The 17,484-nt window shown below is 33.4% G+C and overlaps 1 protein-coding gene and 2 pseudogenes across 3 annotated transcripts in view; all 3 read right to left on the bottom strand.

Moving 5' to 3' along the window:
• The window catches only part of PCDH11X (protocadherin 11 X-linked), an 804,948-nt gene that overhangs the window by 775,122 nt on the left and 12,342 nt on the right, over positions 1-17,484 (bottom strand). The window lies entirely within an intron of this gene.
• LOC118150679 (U2 spliceosomal RNA) lies at positions 12,675-12,832 on the bottom strand (annotated as a pseudogene).
• Positions 13,139-13,249, bottom strand: LOC118150677 (U2 spliceosomal RNA; annotated as a pseudogene).

Genomic DNA, 17,484 nt, shown 5'->3' with positions numbered 1-17,484 from the left:
TCCTACCTAAATTATATTTTGAGTTTCATATTATTGATGTTGCAAAAATATGGATACAAAGTGATAATAATGATACTAATGTAAATCTTCCTCTTTGAGGGGTAATTGCTTTTTTTTGTAAATGATTATAAATTTTACTTTTTATTATGAGAAGTGGTAATCCTAGGCCTTATTATTTGTGCTTATGATCGCCCTAGAATTCCACCGAAGTGTTTCTCTCCTCCATTCCTCCAGCAAAAATTTATAGAGCAGAGCTATCCAATATAACTTTCTGCAATCATAAAAATATTCTATTAAAATATCTGCATGGTCCAATATGGTAGCCGTTTGTGCCTATTAACCACTTGAAATGTGGCTAGTGCAACTGAGTCATTAAATTCTTAATTTAATTATAATGTAAATATTCACATGTAGCTAGTGGCTACCATATTCAACGGCAAAGCTCAGAAGTACTTCACATTGTGTATTTAATTTGGAGTATGCATGAATGTACTTAAGGAAAATGAGTTTTGTTACAATATTCCATCCTCTTCCATCCATTCATCCATGCAGTTGATCTGTACTTTTTAAGCACCCTCTGTGTATAAAACACAGGTTAAGCTTATGTGGTGAGGAAGATAATACATGATTTGTAGAAGATAAATACTATACTAAATAGGCTAAGTGACAAAGGACAGAGCAAAGTGATATGGTAGTACCAAAGAATGTGAATACTTTGAGGTAATGGACTTAAGAAGTGCTTCATGGAAGAAGCAGCTCTTTAAATGTTTTTGATAAATAGCTGCAAGGTATAGAAAGAAAGATAGGGAAGAGAATGAGATTGCAAGACAGAAAAGTCTAAAGTTTAATCTGAAATGTGGGTATAAGGAAGAGGAAATAGTCCAAACCTTTTGAAGTGTGAATGACTGAAGAGGTTTGTGCCAAGAATAGCTAAGGCAAAGTCAGGGGAATGAATGTGTTTTATAAGAAAATGTTGAGACTAAGTAAGATAATGTACTTAAATCTGAGATTGTATAAATGTTACTTGATTGTAAAAAATTTATTTGTAATTAACTTTAATGACAAATGAGCTGGAATTTTAGCCATTAAACAAACCTTATACATTAATTATAATTTTACTAAAGATAAATATGATCTATGTGGATACAAGATACACTTAAAGAGACTTCTAGTAAAGTATGAGCATTTAGTCGTCTATTTAAACTTCCATATTCGTTTCTATATTTAAAGACTAGGACAGCTACAGTAAGTGCTGATAAACACAAACATACATAAATTTTCTCTTAATTTCTGTATTCCATTATTTGGGCAGTGCCAGATAACCTAAAATTAATTAATTTTTGTCATGCCCCAGGGGAGTGCCTTAAATATTTCAGCCACTATTACATTCTGTATTAATCTAAAAGCAAAGAGCAAAATACCTTGAGGAATTAGATATCCTTGTAATGTGATGTAGATAGCTAATCAAACATCATAAATACAGAAACTTAATGATAGATTTATCAATGCCCAGATCCATCACACATACCTTTTGAATATACATTTATTAAAATTTATGAAATTTGAATAAAAGTTAATATTATCTACAGAGATCTTTGCTATTTTTGCTTTGCCTCTGTGAATTTATGCTTACTATTTTGACCAGAAAATCTTTCTTTGCAAACAAAGGAAGAATTGAATATTTTTTATAGTATGAGTAAACAAATTTTAAATACATAATCAGAAGAGTGGGAGAGAGTTAGGTTTATATCTCTGCCTTTAATACAGACCAGTCCAATAAACGGGTTGAAGTTATTTTTCTAGCTGTTTTTTCATCCCTGGATCCACAGAGCTAACAGATAAGGGTATTATTTCTTGGAAAGCAATTATGAATTCCATAAATTTTATTAGAATGAGTATTTTTCCATTAATATTTATAATAATGTTGTTAATTTAAAAGTTGTAGCCCTTTATATCTAATATTTTATGAACCAGTCAGATGCACTTCATGACTTAGGGGCTATGCCTATATTGGTATTTTTTTCTCCTAGAATAATGTATGAGGAACAAGTTGTGAACTCTTGTGAACCTGTGAATACACAGTGCGCTAACACGTGGATTCTAAAATTCTGGAATTTCTGGTTCTAATAAAATATCTCTATGAATTTGGCCACGCAATAGAATGTTGGTGGGTGAATTAAAATACTGTTTCTCCAATATTTCTCTTTCTCTCTTACACACACACACACACACACACAACAACAACAACAACAAAAACCATCTTCACTGGTTAATTCAAGCTTATTGATATTAATTTGTCAATTCCAATTGCTGTCTACCTTAGCTATTGATTCTTCCTGTTGACTTTCATTTATATTTCATTGTTTTAGAGGCAGGGTTTTCACTGTATTACCCAGGTTGAAGTGCAGTGGCATGATCATAGCTCACTACAACCTCCAACTCCTGGGCTTGACCGATTCTTCTACCTCAGCATCCCAAGTAGCTAGGACTACAGGCACACATGAACAGACCTGGCTAATTTTTTATTTTTTGTAGAGATGAGGACTTTCTATGTTGCCCAGGCTGGCCTCAAACTCCTATTTTCAAGCCATACTCCTGTTTTGGCCTCCCAAAACACTGGAATTACGGGCTTTCAGCCACTGTGTCCAACCCCTGTTCACTTTTATATCAATATGGTTTATGGAGATATTTCTGTTAAAAGATAACATGCTTGAATTTTGTCCAATTCAGAGTTTTGTTTAACTGCTTCTCTCTGATCCTTAGAATACATACGTCTATAAAACCACATGTTTGGTGGTATTTATAGTGGAAAAACTTCATCTTTATTCAGAATTTGCAGAAGCTATAAGTAAAATGTCTGCTTTCTGCTATCGTGTACATTTTGTTATGTGATGGCATAGATACAGTAAATAAGGGAAAACCACAAGGAGGATGGACCCTGTCAATGGTAAGAAAGTTTCTGAAGTTTTTTTTTTTTGTTGTTGTTGTTATTGCTTTTCCTGCACTGAATAGGTGTGGTCAGGTACCAAATTCCAGTTTGCCTATTATCCCTCCACCAGCATAGGCTTAAGGTTAAACTCAAATTGTAACTTGCATATGCAAATTTAATTTGCATAGAAAAATTGAGTTTTTCAGTGAGACTAAAATTTCCATAACCTGGATGTCTTATTAGTTGAAAAGTGGTAGAAAAACTCCCACAAATGTAGTAACTGTAATTTACACTCCTTGTTAATTATCACCTCGAGAAAAGTTTCTTTTGTAGTTTCAGATTTCTGTGGACTACAATTTTTAAACAGGTATACTGTGAAGAATATGAGAAATCTACACTTAGAGAATTTAATTTATCTTTTTCTTTTTTTTAGCCAGAACAAAGCATTTTATTAGGAAAATTTCAGAACACATAAAAGTAGAGAGAATATAGGTTTAATGAACCGCACATACCTGTCAACCAGCTTCAACAGTTATCAACATTTTGCCAATCTAATTTCATTGATTACTCCCCAGTTTTACGGTGGGAGTAGAGTTTTTAAGACATATCCCACACCAGGCGCAGTGGCTCACACCTGTAATTCCAGCACTTTGGGAGACTGAGGCGGGCAGATCACTTGTGGTCAGGAGCTCGAGACCAGCCTGGCCAAAATAGTGAAACCCATCTCTACTAAGGCTGCAAAAATTAGTGAAGTGTGGTGGTGGGCACATGCAATCCCAGCTACTTGGGAGGCTGAGGCAGGAGAATTGCTTGAACCCAGGATTCAAAGGCTGCAGTGAGCTGAGATCATACCACTGCACACCACCCTGGGAGACAGGTGATATATATACATATCTCCCAGATATATTAGACATCCTGTCACTTTATACATAAATACTCTAGGGTCCAAGTCCATTTTGATGAAGGGTTTGAGGGAGAAAACCCTCAGCCTAGTTTAGTGCTCTGGGGCAGAATGGGTGGCTGTGATGGGGGAGGGTGATGCATTTCTGCAACCGTCAAGGGAGGTTTCCACACACATCCCTCTTTCCCTGGGCCCTGATTCCAACCCCAGGAATCCCTCCCCTGAGAATTTAAGATATTTAAGAAAATTGTCACAACCGTGAAAGATGAGAATCGTGAAATGCCCATTGTCCCTCTTTTAAAGAAACAACATTTTCTAGTGGAAATCAAACTCTTTTTTTAGGACACACAAAACATTCCTTCACTTTCATTTTCCTTATTCTAGCAAGTTTTATTTTTGGCATACCTCAAGACATAAAAAAAAATGAGTATTTCTAGCCAATTTTCAAAAATTATCAAATCCTACAAATATTCATTATAAATAGATCAAAACATTCAGCCACATGCTATTACAAAGGCAGTCAATTTAAATCAAGTTTGACTTGCAAACTTTCTTCTCCCCCACCTACTTTTACAGTCCTGCTGATCTCCCCACTTTACTGTCCCCAATTCGCATAAAATATACTAAATTGTTCAAGAAAAAAGTCCTAGGCAATTCATTGATCCAATATTACCTTCATATTAACAAATATTGTTTTCTCTTTAATTGAGGTGGGTAAACATTCTGTTTATTTTACCCTATATCTTTTTGTCTTAATTACTTTATTTTGCGACAGGATCTCACCCTGTCACCCAGGATAGAGTGCAGTGGCGCCATCATGGCTCACTGAAGCCTCTAAATCCTCGGCTCAAGTCATACTCCCACCTCAGCTTCCCCTGTAGCTAGAACTATAGGTGCATGTGTCACCATGCCCAGCTAATTTTTTAAAAACAGTTTTTTGTAGAGACAGGGTCTCACTACGTTCCCCTGGCTTGTCTGGAACTCCTAGGCTCAAGCAAGCCTCCTAATTTAGCCTCCCAAAGTGTGAGGATTACAGGTGTGAACCACTGTGCTCAGCCTAATCACTTATTTTAGTGTGAAACTACTCTAAATACATGAAACTGATAAACATTGTTGTGGCAAATATATTGTTTCTATCCTGACATTAGAAACTAGGAATATTAGAAATTCCTTTTTGATATGTTATTACAAATACTGATTTTAAAAATACATACAAATACACATACATATGTATAACATATATGAAATATGCAATATCCAGATGAAAAGGGTCTAGTGCTTAATTTAAAGAAAGCCAGAAGATTGGATAAGGAAATGCCTTTTAGGGAGAAACAGAATTCTCGGTCTCAAACATGTATGATTTTTGTGTATTTCTTTAGGGAGACTAAAATGTTTCAAAACAGCTACTACATTTAAATATGTTGTAATAAGCAATTTTTGAATAGATCACCTGAATAGAATTAGAAGTGGTTGTAGAAAGAAACTTAAATCTGATCATTATCCTTTATATTCATAAAAAAAGTCCTTCTTAGAATAAACTTTTGTGTATTCATTGTTTGGTATATTCATTGTTCTTTAGTATATCACAAAAGGAAAATGCAACTTCTAGGAGTCTTTTTGTCACTTCAGTTAAATGGAAATGAGTATTTTTCATAATCATTTTACTACAGGTTATAATTACTAGTTTTCAAAAATCTCTGATTTTATCATGTTGAAAAATGAAAGAACATTACTTGCATTTTTCCCTAAAACTGAGTAAAATTCCTCTGGAAAATTATTCTTTCTGAATAGAATCAAGTAATATGTCCTTTGTCTTTTATAATGACATTTTATAGTATGTCTATTATTATTATATGAACCATTTTTAAACTTTCACACTTGAGTTAAATATCTGATGGTTCAAAACTAAATTACAAGTGCACAATTTAACAATGAATAATTACACTTTGAACTATACCCTCTATGACGTGATAAAGTGACCAGTTTAAAAACACAATACCATTTCTGTCATAAAAGCAAAGAAATCCACAACTTTTTTTTTTTTAAGATGGAGTCACACTCTGTTGCCCAGGCTGGAATGAAGTGGCATCATCTGGGTTCACCACAACTTCTGCCTCCTGTGTGCAAGCGATTCTCTTGCCTCAGCCTCCCAAGCAGTTGGGACTACAGGTGTTCACCACCATGCCCGGCTAATTTTTGTATTTTTAATAGAGACGGGGTTTCACTATGTTGGCCAGGCTGGTCTTGAACTCCTGACCTCATGATCTGCCTGACTCAGTCTCCCAAAATTCTGGGATTACAGGCGTGAGCCACCACGCCTAGCCAAAATCCATAACTTTTATACATGTTGATTGAGTAGTCATTTGAAAATAATGAAGTAACATTCATTTAAATAACATTTATTTTAAAATAGAAGTTACTCAGAAATACCAGTTTCCTCAGAAAAACCAATTAATACATTAGTAAAGACCATAAACTATAAGTTAAAATTTTAATTTAATTATCTTTTCTACAGTCTTTTTTTCTTACTTCCTCTTTGGTTAATAAAAAATGACCAGACCACTTGAAATATAAAATTGCCACTTCATATTTTGTGCCATTATTGTAAATAAATAATATTCTCACTGACCAAAAAAATTCCCATTAAAATGGCATATTTAATGATATAATATCCTTTTAATTAACTTGATGATTTTTCAAAATGACTAATTGTGCTAAGATTTGAAAATACATACCGTTGGTAAAAAGAGAAAATGTATCATGTTAACATCGCTTAAGCTGTTCAGAAAGAATATTCTTTATTTGCAGACTACTGTTTCCAGCAAGGCCACCGATATAAGAAGTGTAAAACTTCCACAGTTTAGCTAACAGTGGGGATTATTGCTATCCATATGTGATTGAAAAAAGGTGGGAAAAATCATAGTTTCTACTCAGGCTATTTGAATTCCTGCTGCCAAGATCATATACACACTAGCAAACTCCTGCAAGTCCTAATCCTATTTTAAAAATATATAAAGGAAACACAGATTCATGTTGCTGCAAATTACTGTGGTGACAAATATAGTGATATACTAAGCAGCTGGAGTCATCTTAACACAATTTCCAAAAAATGTAATCAGTTATTAAAAATAGCTACCATTTATTAAGTTCTTATTACGGGTGAAGAACTGTGCTAAGTGAATTTAATATTGCAGTCTTACGATATATGTACTGTTATAGTCACCTCCATTTACATATGAGGCAATTGAGACTCTAAAAGTTTCAATAATTTGCCCAAGGTCACAGACCTATTAAGGTATACAGCTAAAATTTGAAAGATTTATATGTGTCAAAAGCTTAAGCTCTAGCTACTACACAGACTTTATACAATACAAAATATGTTTTTTTTCACTTACGCTAAAACAAAACTTAGTAACATATTGGAATCAGAATCTAAATTGTAATTATCAAGGACATCACCCAATAAAGAGCTCTTCTGTTTGAAATGTAAGTTTAGAAAATAAAATGGAAAAGATAACTGATGGCAAATGGTTTTGTTAATTTATCTTTTTCTCAGGAATCAAATTTTGCAAAATTTCTGATAATGGGATAAATAATTATATGGAAACATTACTCTGTGTGTTTCTAGAATCCATATTAAATTGCAAACACAATAAATCTGCAGAAACAAAAAAATGCTACCATTTAATCCAAATGCCTATCTTATTAGAAAAATGCCTGTTAATTCAATAAGTCATTGAATAGGAAAATAGATTTACTTGATGCTGCATTTCATTGAAATTGATGTTGGATAATTGGGTCATTTGTACTGAGGCATTTAATAGAACTGTGTTTCATTTTTCAAGAACTCATATTAACATTAAATCAGAAGTCTCAACTTTATAAACTGACTTTCATTTGATCTTAGCCAAAAAGCTGAGAAGTGATCAAATCTCACTTTCTCCAGAAGTATGCATTATTCATAAAGACTTCTCCAACACTAATTTTTAGTTAAGCCTATGTAATTGTCTGGACAAATCTGAATATGTGAGAAGAAATTCAGAAGATATCTCCACTGACAATTATGATTTTCTCTCTTTCAGTACATCTGGGCTGTGACCTCTTTATTGACTGAAATAGACAAAATTGCTGATATTAACCAACTTTTACCTGAAAAATATAAATTTCATGTAGTCTGACTTCATATATTCTATGTATATATTTAGTCAGACTTTCCTTTAATATGCAGTTCTCCATACGAATCACTACGTTACTAAGAAAAGATTTATTCCAAATATCTGGGGAAAATACAAAACTATGGATACAGGAAAGCTTATTTCATGCAGCTGGGCATTAATAAGTATACTGAAATGGTCAAAATATGTAGGCCTTCTTAATGGAACTTTGATATGGGGTGAAGACTAGGATGTTTAAATATGCAAAGATAAATTTGTCATTTGAGAGCTGTTAAAAGCACAGCAGACAAGATAAGGTGTGGTGGTGAGAAGCAGGAAATGGGATCAAAAATGATGTATTTTAGTCAACAGAATTAATTGATCTAAATTATGTGCAGCACACCATACTAGCATATATGGCTGTAACTGTAAAGAAGAAATGATAAAGGGCACACAAATAAAACCTGGGAGAGTATCTGCATAAAGAAAATTGCCCATATTTAATTTCAAAGATTTGCACTGAGATGAAACACAGATTGCCAACAACAACTTAGATAGACATGTTACTCCATCTTTTCTAATGTTTGCATGCAGATGCATGTGTATGATTGTCAGCATTGCTCCTTAAATATATAAAATGCTATTCAGACAGGAAGAGAATCTGCCTCACTTACCGCAAGGTCAGTTTTCTGAATTATTTTAGTGAAGCATTTTCTCTCGAGACCAATTCTTCAAGAAAGTACATTGTTAATGCATAAGTGTGCTTTCAAATCAATCAGGATTTTATTGTTTCACTTAAATAAAGTTATTTATTTTGGGCTTTCTGACTCTTGTTTCTCCTAAACATCTTTCACATATACTGCCATCTAAATGTGACTGTGAGTCTTATGTAAAACCTGGAGGACTGACAACAAATTCCATCTTTAATACACTGAGAGTTTGATATTTGGAGTCTATAATGCATTCATTTACACAATGAAGAATCTTTCTGGAAGATTCTTCCAGAAAGAATATTAATATTAATCATTGGTAATTAATATTGCATTCATATCATGTAAAATTTCAGCTTTAATGTGAGAATATTTCTAGTTTTAAAATATGTAATTTATCTGTATGAATTTACTTTGTATATAACGTTTTAAAGTGTTTATATTGCTCCAAAAAGGTTACTTTCAGGAATGAAAGAAAAGTTTACTTTATTCTGGAAAATTATGCCTGGCTATTTCCTTCTCCTTGAATATAATCAAATGTAATCTACTACTTCCAGGCAAATGTTTTTCAATCAGTTTATGTTGAAGAAATCTCCACTATTCAGGCACAATATGCAGCCGTTGTTACTTTTTGTTCTCTTTATGACTCAAGACCCTCTTGTTTTGTTGACTAACAAAGGCCAAAAATGAATACTGCTCTCTGAACCCTTTAAGCTTTATTTAAATTCTTCTGAGCTGAATAAGTAACTGCCCTTCTTATTAGAATCATTTTACCTGAAGCCTAGATGGGATAATAAACTTTTTTTTTTTTTTTTTGAGACAGGGTGTTGTTCTGTTGCCCAGGCTGGAGTGCAGTGGCATGATCATGGTTCACTGCAGCCTCCATCTCCCAGGCTCAAGTAATCCTCCCACCTCAGCCTCCAGAATACCTGGGTCTACAAACACATGCCACCATACTCGGCTAAGTTTTTGTATTTTTGGGGGAGATGGAGTTTCATCATGTTGCCCAGGCTGGTCTGGAAATCCTGGGCTCAAGCTCTGTGCCCCACTTCACCTCCCATAGTGCTGGGATTATAGGCCCAGGGTACCTAGGAATAAACTTAAAAAAAAAAAACAGCATTTCTATGTTTTCAGTAAAAATAAATAACTTTTGAATTTAAACCAAATATTCCTAATATTAAATGGAAGCCATCAAGTACCTTAACAAGAATGATCAACTGAATATATTTATTATAGGTTAGTTTGCTTTTGGTTTTGCCTTTTTTCTAAAGTCAATGAAAGCAGTGGTAAGGGTCTAAATTTTCAGAAGAAAGCAATTGCTACCTCCACTGCTAAATGGAACCAACCAAAACTAGGTACATGAACTTTAAGTTACACATAGAAAATCATTTTAATTACAGCAAAATAGTGTATTATATATCATCTTTGTTCCAAACTCTAATCAAGAAATATCCATAGTTTTCTGTGTTAACTTTGTCAGACAACATTTAGATATACAGGATATCAAAGCCTTATTCTCCTGGACGTATATCCTTTTACTGTGCATCTCCAAGACAAATAAGAGCAAACAAGGGCTAAAATCAGAGTAGGGGGCAAACAGTTGCCTTAAAGAGCCAAAGCACATATTCCTAATTGTACATTCTGTTTTTAATTTTAGACAAAGAGATGTTTAAAAACAGAATAAAGGAGATTTTAAAACTGATCATCGTTTTGACATAGATGTGTATTTGTAGAAGAACAGAAGTAGAAAACAGTGAATTGCAGTAAAATAGTTAATCTTTCAACAACTTACTTTATGAAGAAAGAGTAGTAAAAATTCAATGGAAGAAGGAAAAAAGAAAGTAGGGAGAAAATGGAAGAGTATGAAAAGCGTTATGTAAAAAACTTTTCTTTTTGACAGAGTCTCACTCTGGCACCCAGGCTGGAGAGCAGTGGTGCCATCTCAGTTCATGCCTCCTCTGCCTCCCTGGTCCAAGCGATTCTTCTGTCTCAGCCTCCTGAGTAGCTGGGATTACAGGTGTGCACTGCCTTGCCTGGCTGATTTTTATATTTTTAATAGAGACGGGGTTACATCATGTTGGTCAGGCTGGTTTTCAACTCCTGGCCTCAAGCAATCCACCCACCTCGGCCTCCTAAAGTGCTGGGGTTAATTACAGGCATGAGCCACTGCGCCTGCCCGCAAAAACCTTAATGAGGTATCAGTTCAATCTCCCTATTATGTGAACTGGGCAACTTTCTCTGACCTTTTAACTCCCCTGACCTGGAATGTTGTAGGCTCTACTAAAGGAGTTGAAATGCTACTAGTGTGGAAGCAATAAAAGATATTTGGAACTGATTCTGTAAATGAAAACTTAAATGATCTAGTTTGTAATTCCTTGATTAGTATACATGATACATGGAAATTTTTATTAGGGAACATATGTCTAATCATTATATTGCCATTTGTCTAAGCAATATATAGGCATATGTATCCACATATGCCTCTCCATAAATACTGTTTAATATATGAATAATAGACATATATCCCTGTAAGAGCACTTGCAAAATGTGTAGAAAATATACAACTTTTTTATGTGGCATCTCATCTGGTTTTACAAGTTATATGTAACACCTAATGTTAAAAACTTATTTACTTATGAACACATATCAGTATTCACTATTTATGGTAATTTGTGAATATAAATGTTTAACATCTAAAGCCTCACAACTTTCAGTTCTTTTCTGAATAATATGTTTTTATTTAAGTTTTATCACTCATTTGTACAGTCAGAAAAGTTTTTAAAGAGTCATTGTTTTTATTTCACAACAGGAAACTATTTTGCAGAAATTCATAGTAAATTAAGTGAAAGGCCAGAAACCTACTTTCTCTTGTGAATCTTTAAACAACCTTATCAAGCTCATTTATATCATGTATCACATTATACCAAAAAAATTACATGTTTTACTCTTCATACCAGCCTCTTAGTAATCATCTCACACTCACTCTTGTGAGTGTAGCACAATTCCTCAATAGAGAGGTGCTCTTTTACTTAACAGAACTGTATATGTTTGTGACTAATTGAAGGATAGTAGAAATATTAGCTGTAGATAAACTTTTTTAATGTAAGATAAAATGAAGATGTTTGTTTAGGAGGTCATAGATTTAGTCCAAATCTTTGTTTGTCTTTGTGAAATATTCTAAAATTTTAATTTCAAATATGTGTGTAGGATTTTTTCCAAAAGATAATTGAGGAAAATTGAAAACATGGAGTAGGTAAAAAATAAGCTATCCAAAATCTCTGGAAAAGGGTAGGTTTTCATTAAATATTAATTGATAATATACAATAAGGAAAAGAGAATAAATGTGACCTAAGTATTTTTAAGAATTTCATGATTTATCATATAATTTCAGAAATTATGTATATATTTGTTAAAGGAAGAAATATGTCTAAGTAAAATACATTCCAATAAGAAATGAGTTCTTACAACCTCACTGCTATCTGGTGGTAATATATCCTAACAGCAGAAAGACAACCTAAGTCCTACAAAAATAGGTAGTTTTCTGTGAAAAGTACAACTTTCAAGTAACAAAGTGACACTGAATATGAGCAAGAGAAACATAATCTAAGCATTATTAAAAAGAAATTTCTATTTGTCTAGATATAATTTGAAGCCCACTGTGTAAAATATATTTGTAAAAGTGTCTGTGTACTTACATTTTAGAAAAGTGATTCTACTGATTTTTTGGCTCACTGCAACCGCTGCCTCCCAGATTCAAGCTATCCTCCTGCCTCAGCGCCCGTGAGTAGCTGGGATTACAGGGCCCACCACCACTCCTGGCTAATTTTTGTATTTTTAGTAGAGATGGGATTTCACCATGTTGGCCTGACTGGTCTCCAGCTCTTGACCTCGGGTGATCCACCTGCCTCAGCCTCCGAAAGTGCTGGGAATACAGGTGTGAGCCACCGTGTCCGGCCTATAACACCCTGTTTTAACCCCAGGCAGAGTGCACCATTCCTGGAAGTACTGCAATACCAGGTCAATACGAGGGGTGGATGGAGCAAGCTCCTATTCAATCCCTCTGCTCCAAAATTCCATTTAATATACTGTCCTTGGATAGTGGATTTATCTACTGAATCGGAGTCTCCAACAGTGAGGTGCAGGGACTGTGTTCTTTTTAAATGTTTTTTCTTTTTTCTTTTTTTTTTTTTTTTTTGAGACGGAGTTTCGCTCTTGTTACCCAGGCTGGAGTGCAATGGTGCTATCTTGGCTCACCACAACCTCCGCCTCCTGGGTTGAGGCAATTCTCCTGCCTCAGCCTCCTTAGTAGCTCGGATTACAGGCACGCGCCACCGTGCCCAGCTAATTTTTTGTATTTTTAGTAGAGACGGGGTTTCACCATGTTGACCAGGATGGTCTCGATCTCTTGACCTCGTGATCCACCTGCCTCGGCCTCCCAAAGTGCTGGGATTACAGATGTGAGCCACCACGCCTGGCCGGATAGCAGATTTATTGGATATTAAACTGATAAGAACAGATACTACACTAGATCGTAGACAAAAGGCCAAGAAGCGATACTGATTCTTTTTTTTTTTTAAGTTTTAAAAATATCAAGATAAGAAAAAAATATAAAGCTTAGCTACTAGAATGAAAGTCCATTTGGATAAAATTCTACCATGCTTTTTCTTTGTTTGTACTTATCAAGCAAATAGATCTGTGTTCATTTATGTTTTTGTTTGCACTGCATTTGCATCATTATGGCATGATAATAGTTATTAAGAAAATACATCCAAGAGAAGATATTTTAACTTTGGACTGACTTTTAATAAATATCTTTGACTCACAATATTCCACTGTGGCTGATAAACCCTAAGGATATGATTAAAGTATAAGGAACTGCTGTATTTTAGTTGTCTTAAGTAGAAGTATAGAGTGAGTTATTTGGAAAATAAGGCTAATGTCCACATAAAAATAACACCAGCAGTTAATTTGGAAGAAAATCAGTTAAAATAATTGATTGATTCAACTAGATGTGCTATGCAGATGGATTGTAAATAAGCTCAATTCTTTCTTTGTGGTTCAAACAAATGTTATTTAGTTATTTAATGCTAAGAGACATTTTATCCCTCCAGTTTTTATCTCAGTATTATGAATCAGGATTTCTGAACAGAGACTAGAACTGAAAGCTTTTATTTTAACTTGAGATTGTCCAAGCAAATCCATTAAAAATCAAAACTGTACATGCCTCTAGATCAAATCTGTCAAATATCTAATACAAGTGAAATAAAAATGCAATCATCTTTGATGAGAAAGATTACAAGTCATCTATAATTTTAATTTGCTTAAACTCATTATATAATCTACAACAAAAATAGAATTATCAAAGGAGCAAATCTAGTTTTAAATTAGACACTTAAAGTGTGTGTGTTCACATTCACTAGGCTGTAACTGAATTGTTAATGACAGACAATTTTATAGATAGAATATTTCTCCTACAATTAAGCTGTCCAGAATAAAGAAGAACACCCTTAATATTCAGTTTAACTAATGTACTTTTATGTTTCCTCAAGGAATGGTGCTCTACACTCCTAACACAGTTAATAAAGCTGAGAAATGAATATAATATAAAACATGTATCTAAAGAGAAATTGAAAAGTCTATGTGCATAGTCATTATCAATATACTTAAATGATATTTCAAAACATAAACAAAAATAAATTTATTTTTTGCATTCTGGTTAAAAACCTGGACCGTGAAGTGAAAAAGATGTGTGTGTGATCCCCAACATGGTCATTTACTGTCTTTGTATGTTTAGGCAAGTCTCACTTTCTTTATAAAACATGGAGATAATTAGACTACCTCCCACTTCACAGGGACACAGATGTAGACATCTAAGATATAGATAACTAAGGATTACTTTGTACCAAATATATATATAAATAATCCAATATGTGAAAAGTAATTGTTTTGGTAAATTTGGCATTGGTATTTTAACCATAATCTTTGGTTCAAAATGAACTTGAATTTTTCAGTTTTGTGAACTTGTTACTTTTAAGAATCAGTTTATCAAGTCAACTATTTCTAGACAAGATAAGAAAATGATATTGACAGCTTTTCTGCCCTTTTAGTCCTTTAATAGTTTCCAACTTTACTTGTTTGTCTTCAGTAGCTTCTGAATCAAGGAATTCTTTTTCATTGAAGCTTTTCACTACATTAGCAAAATTTCACAATTTATCTATACAGTAATTTCAAAATAGTTATTCAATTAAAAAACCACACCTAAATTTTTTCTCTGAAAATTAAATTCATTCAAATTATTTCTTAAAAGAATTCACTCTAAAAATGTATACTATGCAGTATGAATACATGGCTCTGGTAGAAAAGAAAATTTAAAAAAATTAATAGACCAATAAATATGTTAGATAAAATGCTATCTGTTCACAAGGAAAATCTTTTACATTTTGAAAAAAAGCTATGTAAAGTAAATTTTTATTCAAACAAATATAACAAGACTAAAATATAACTGAGGTTGGTGGCTTTTATAATACTTCCTTGCACTTGACCAAAACTTGTTAATTTTTATTTTGAGAAAAGCATGGCCTTTAATGGTGTGTTTGCTGAGGATTAGTCTACAACTCCATTCCATTAATCTATTACAAGTCTAATGTGTTAGACATTTTTAGCAATAGATCAAATACCTTTAAAATATTTAAAATAGGGCAAATATTTATTTTTCTGTAAATAAGCAAAACATAAGTTTCATAAATTTGATGATTAGTAGTATTTATGGAACATTATAACTTTAAACTAATATATTCTGGGGTCTTAAGTCACAGGGACCTGCTATTAAAGTTAAGATGACTATAAAACTGTTCTTACAGTATTTATGCAAAACGAACTTCTTGGATTCAAGAGAGATCTATGTTGCCATAGAGTATTACAGTAAAATTTAAAGTTTAAATTGTAGCATGTAACCTCATTTAGAAGATATATCTAACATTCAAGATGGTAAACATTATAACATGTAACATTGCCTTATAAAATTTAAGTTTCATTCAGAAAGTTAGCTAATGAGTTAGTATTTTTATGTCTTTAATTTGTTGAAAAAGAGTCACCATTTTACTATTTACTATTGGTTCAGTATTTAGTATTCAAATCTATAACTAAAACTAGTTTTAACCCTTTGGACTATTTCAGGCTATATGATCATTATACATGTGATTTTTAAAAAATGTACATAAACCCTTTTACTATGGCAAAAGATGCAACAGGATGATATAGTGAAAAGCACACTGACCAGGGAGACCTAAATTCTATTTCAGACTTCCACTAAGTTGCTTTTGTGACCTTGGACAAGTCACTTCAAATGGAATGGAACCTTCTGGAAAACAACACATTAAGTCAGTAGGTGTAGCTGTTCATAGCTCACAGTTAAACAGCATTTGCATTTTAAGTTACTTCCAAAAAAGTACAAGTTATGTGTAAAGACAAAAAGTATCAAAAATGACCTTCTGTGTCAGTCTGTTTTCACGTTGCTGATAAAAACATACCCAAGACTAGGTAATTTATGAAGGAAAGAGGTTTAATGGAGAACTCACAGTTCCACGTAGCTGGGGAGGCCTCACAGTCATGGCAGATGGCAAGAAGGAGCCAGTCATGTCTTACATGGATGGCAGCAGGCAAAGAGAGAGGTTATGCGGAGAAACTCCCACTTTTAAAACCATCAGATACCATAAGACCCATTCACTATTATGAAGACCACATGGAAAAACCCAACCCCATGATTCAATCATCTTTCACCAGGCCCCTCCCACAACATGTGGAAACTATGGGAGCTACAAGATGAGTTTTGTGTGGGCACATAGAGTCAAACCATATCTCCTTCCTAAGTAAACATAGAAAAATCAAATAAACTAGAGATTCTAGGTTATGACAGAATGCCTAGGAACATGCATTTCACTACAATAATTCCTACTTTCTTCATTTGGAGCCACTAATAATGAGAACAGAAATAAAATCCTAAGCAAACAATTAAATACATTTTCATCAAAACATTTCTAGTTATGACTTACCTCAGTGTATTGCTAATTCAATAGAACCTGAGTATCTCATCGCAATTTGCATTTGTTCTGCAAAGAAATGTTAACCCTAACTTAGATTCCATATCCAAGAAACATTTCTTTTCCTTTCCTGCCTTTATTAAAAATCTCAAATCACTACATAATTCCTAGGTTAAATTATTTACCACCAGTAATTCAGTCTACATGAGAATGGTGAAAAGTTCACAGAATCTTAAGTTACTCCTAATTAAATTGATGACGACTTCAGGCAAGCCATTTAGCCAATCTGGACTAGCCTAATTCTTCATTTGAAAAACAGAAATGGACAAAAGAAAAGGAGGATAAAAATGCTGCCCCAGCTAATCCACAGGGTTGTTTGAAGTGTTAAATGATTATACGTAAAGACTTCTGTCAAGAAAAGATTCACAAATAAATATCACCTTTATGTAGAACTGTGTTTTTTAAGGAAACTTCACAATAAGGATAGTGTTTTTCTTATATTCAGTAGTACTTCAGCAGAGTATGTGTCATCATTTATACCTTTAAGTCTAACTCATGGTATTCACTAAAGAAATGAAACAGGGTTTGCTTCTCTAACAGCAAAATACATTTTTTGTAATAGTTTCTAATAATCTAGTTCTTCCAATGGAAAACAAAGTATATTATCAGTGGATAAAACTATTCACCCCACATGGTTAACTACCATTTAACTACAGAAATGCTTGAGTGTAAGTCACAAAAAATTTACAAA

Source organism: Callithrix jacchus, chromosome X, assembly GCF_049354715.1.
Source record: "Callithrix jacchus isolate 240 chromosome X, calJac240_pri, whole genome shotgun sequence".
Lineage (NCBI taxonomy): Eukaryota > Metazoa > Chordata > Mammalia > Primates > Cebidae > Callithrix > Callithrix jacchus.
The sequence above is the reverse complement of the archived record's forward strand: the minus strand, read 5'-3'. Positions and strand labels throughout refer to the sequence as shown.